Source organism: Lolium rigidum, chromosome 1, assembly GCF_022539505.1.
Source record: "Lolium rigidum isolate FL_2022 chromosome 1, APGP_CSIRO_Lrig_0.1, whole genome shotgun sequence".
NCBI lineage: Eukaryota > Viridiplantae > Streptophyta > Magnoliopsida > Poales > Poaceae > Lolium > Lolium rigidum.
In genome coordinates, this window is record NC_061508.1 from 273,047,402 (window position 1) to 273,052,162 (window position 4,761).

Genomic DNA, 4,761 nt, shown 5'->3' on the forward strand with positions numbered 1-4,761 from the left:
GGCCATGATACAAGCTAACTTCGAAGAGTGCATGGCAGAAGAAAAAGCACAAGCTTTGCAGAAGAAGAAGAACAAGAAAGAGGGCAAAAGGAAGGTAGACACCGGTAATATCCCTGTTAGGGTTACCCGGAGTAAGGTGGTGGCCCCGGCGAGTCACACCAGGAGCAAGAGAAATATTTTATTCTGAACAACTAATTTGAATTTGTATGAACAATTTGTATTGGGGTTCCCTTTGTATTGGCGATCCCTTTGTGTTGAACAATTTGTATTGGGGATGCCTTTGTGTTGAACAATTTGAATTTGTATGAACAATTTGTATTGTGGTTCCCTTTGTATTGGGGATCCCTTTGTGTTGAACAATTTGAATTTGTATGAACAATTTGTATGCCACATTTAAGCCACATTTATCATTTTAGGGTTTTAGGGTTTTAGGGTTTTAGGGTTCAATTCAAAATAATTCAAAACATGGTGGAACCTTCCCATGGAGCCTTATTATGTTACCTACAACCTAGAGAAATAATAATGGAAAAGGAAATATAGAGATATGAAGTTTTTATGCCAAAAGCTTCAAAACCACTTCCTAGTCCATGAGCTACTAGATATGAAGATGCAGGGCTTGCTCAATACACCTCCCAAATACCCACTATGCTTACAAACTTTGTCCAAATGAGTCCAAATTCGTCACACTTGTGTATCTTTGAGTTGCAAACAATATCTAGTCGGCCAAAATGTAATATATTGTTCAAATAACACAATTTTACAATTTTTATGCCAAAAGCTTCAATTTCCCTTAGTCCGTTTATTATTTGGGTGCCCCTGTTTTACTTAGTGTTACTCAGTTTTCCCCCTCCGGGCCCACTTGTTTTACTCAGTCATACTCAGTTTTGCCCTTCCGATAAACATTTCCTCACTTTTCCCCCTCTTAGTTCTACTTAGTTTTCCTAACTTGTACTCACTGGCTGATCTCTGATTGGTCGAGATGTATGTCACACGGATCTTGGTTAGTTGAAAGCTCAACGAACGCTTGCACCGTTCGATCATTTATGATCGGACGGCCTGTATCTCTCTCTCTACCACGATGGACGCATACGGAGACAAGAGCAGAGCACATACCTACCAACCCCGGCAGTCGCATATTCCGGTCGCATCCTCCTCTCTCGTATTTCCTCTCTTACTACGGCGGTCGCGGCGGCGCGGATCTAACCGTGCGTGCGGCGGCGTGCGGCGGCGGCGTGCGGCGGCGCAGATCTAACCGTGCGTGCGGCGGCGCGGATCTAACCGTGCGTGCGGCGGCGTGCGGCGGCGTGGATCTAACCGTGCGTGCGTCGGCGTGCGGCGGCGCGGATCTAACCGTGCGTGCGGCGGCGTGCATCTAACCGTGCGTGCGCCGTGGATCTAAGAGTGCCGGTGAGGATCTAACCGTCAGAAATAGTTGAAATGTCTCTCTCTGTCTCACTTTCGATTCTATTCTCAGATCTGTTGAATGATGAAGAACACCAAGACGGCGGCCGTGCCGACAGGTGGTCATCGATGCCACGAACATTGAAGCCATCGCCTACAACATCGCTTCGACGGCGCAGACCCAGCCTTCAATGTCGGAGCTCGTTGATGTCTCACTTCCGGTGCCGAGAGTGCGAATCGATGCCAAGACGATTGAAGCCATCGTCTACAACCGCGCTGCAAAGCCGCCGATCCAGCCCTCCGCAGATCCGTCGCCGATGAAGAACACCAAGACAGCGGCGGTTCCGACACCGGTCATCGATGCCACGAACATTGAAGCCATCGCCGATAACATCGCTTCAACGTTTGATGGCGCGGATGACCACCCTCAGCCGCCCGTCGTCCCGGCCTTTCTTGCCCATCGCTGCGCGACCGTGTTCGACGCCGCAAATTGGGATAAATTATTATAAATTTGTATTTTTCAATTTCCAAATGGGATAAAATTGTTCGAACTACTACCTCCGTCTCAAAAAAAGCTTCTTCACGTTCTTGATGTGTCCATGTACATCCGTATGTATGATTTGAATTCTATCCCAACTTGATTGGGAAGATATTGATATGTATTTGATCCGGAGGCTGGTACATGCTTTCACTTTTGGGCCCTTGCTAAAATTATCGTGCACATTACTTAGCACAAGTAGGAAATTGTACACCGAAATACAGTGCTTAGAGCCACAACAAAATACAGTGGTTAGAGCCATCTACTGAATAACAATTCTATACTAAATCGTCTACCGGAACCACATAAGCGCTAGGACAGGGGATGACACCTAATAAAACTGCACGGATGAATCTACTTTTCTCCTCTCCCATCACTTTTAGTTCATGTTCTAGATTTTCTACCACTTGATCAAATACGGCAAGATCTGTCTCAACTCTCAACTTCTCCTTGCGAATAAGCTCTGAATTCTTCTTTTCTTCATCCACAATACGCTTCAGCTCGAATCTCATCAGGTTTTTACGGGCCAATTCATCACCTAAATTGGCCACCTTCTCCTCCAAATCCATCCTCTGGCTACACCACTGGGTTGATTCATCTTGGTATGCAATGTACCATGGATCATCGGCTTGCTCGGCTAATCGTAACAATAATGGAAAAAAGAACAACTGAAATCACCCCAACGAGGCCATGGCGGAACTTCAAATTCACCCCAAATTCAACGGTAGTACAGAGAGCTGAAGCTATATACCTGCACTTCCGACGAGGTAGGAGAAGTAGAACGTGGCCACGACATGATCGAATCCCCACCCTCGCCGGTGTACCCGCTACGACGAGACATTGAGGACTATTTCGTACCTGCAAACTCCAATAAATTACGGGAACCGAATCGATTAGGGGCGGGGGAGGCAGAAGCGGAGGTCTACCAATTGGTGCGCGGAACAAATCCCGGTCGTCGTGGGCGGCGGATCCGCTTGCGGCGGACTTTCCTGCGGTGGGTACAATGCGTGCGGACGAAACAAGTGCTTGGAGCCGTGGTTGACGTGCAGCGCCGCAGTTCGTCCGACGCCGCCGGGGACAGAGCCGGCGGCGCGACGAGGCGCCGGCGCGCCGCCGGCGATGGCTGCTCCGTCCGACGGTGGGGAACGAGCTGCCAGCGGTTCTCCGGTCTAGCTTAAGAATAATTAATTAGCGAACTTGTTGCTTCTCTCTATGATATTCTCTAAAGACATATATCAGAGCGGCAAGATATGATTTTTTCTCTCTAAATAAATAGACGACCCCACTGGTCATTGGCTGCGGCAGCCCTACAGAGCGGCAATATATGAGTTTCTCTAAATAAATAGACGACCCCACTGGTCATTGGCTGCGGCAGCCCTACGGAGCGGCAATATATGTCTTTTCCTGAAAAATAGACGACCCCACCGGTCATTGGCTGCGGAGGCCCCACGGAGCGGCAATATATGAGTTTCTCTAAATAAATAGACGACCCCACTTGGTCATTGGCTGCGGCAGCCCCACAGAGCGGCAATATATGTCTTTTCCTGAAAAATAGACGACCCCACTGGTCATTGGCTGCGGAGGCCCCACAGAGCGGCAATATATGAGTTTCCCTAAATAAATAAACGACCCCACTGGTCATTGGCTGCGGCAGCCCCACAGAGCGGCAATATATGTCTTTTACTGAAAAATATACGACCCCACTGGTCATTGGCTGCGGCAGCCCTATAGAGCGGCCCCATTTGTCATTGGCAGCACCGCGTATAAAATCATGAAATAAAACGGCCCACACGTCGGCGATAGATGGATGGCTGCTCCAACGTGTCTCCCGACCCTACCCGTCAGCACGAGACGGTCGGGGAGGAGCTGCCCCTGTGCGGCCCCACCCGGTCAGACTAACGGTCAAGGCCTCTGACCTGACGGCTACCGGCCGTTCCAGCACTTGTGCGTGTTTCAAACTAGAGGAGGGGAAAACTGAGGAAAAACTAAGGGACTGGGGAAAACTGAGTACAACTAACGAACCAGGGGCACGAAACTAGAAATCCCAAGAATCAATGCACAGTTCACACAAGTGTTTGCTTCTTGAGGTGGAGAGAAATAGGTGAACTGACTCAACAATGAAAGTAAAAGAATGGTCCTCCATAGAGGAAAAGCATCGATTGCTATATTTGTGCTAGAGCTTTGATTTTGAAAACATGAAACAATTTTGTCAACGGTAGTAATAAAGCATATGTATCATGTAAATTATATCTTACAAGTTGCAAGCCTCATGCATAGTATACTAATAGTGCCCGCACCTTGTCCTAATGAGCTTGGACTACCGGATCATCACAATGCACATGTTTTAACCAAGTGTCACAAAGGGGTACCTCTATGTCGCCTGTACAAAGGTCTAAGGAGAAAGCTCGCATTGGATTTCTCGCTATTGATTATTCTCAACTTAGACATCCATACCGGGACAACATAGACAACAGATAATGGACTCCTCTTTTATGCATAAGCATGTAACAACAATTAATAATTTTATCATTTGAGATTGAGGATATATATCCAAAAACTGAAACTTCCACCATGGATCATGGCTTTAGTTAGCGGCCCAATGTTCTTCTCTAACAATATGCATGCTTAACCATAAGGTGGTAGATCGCTCTTACTTCAGACAAGACGAACATGCATAGCAACTCACATGAAATTCAACAAAGAGTAGTTGATGGCGTCCCCAGTGAACATGGTTATCGCACAACAAGCAACTTAATAAGAGATAAAGTGCATAATTACATATTCAATATCACAATAGTTTTTTAAGCTATTTGTCCCATGAG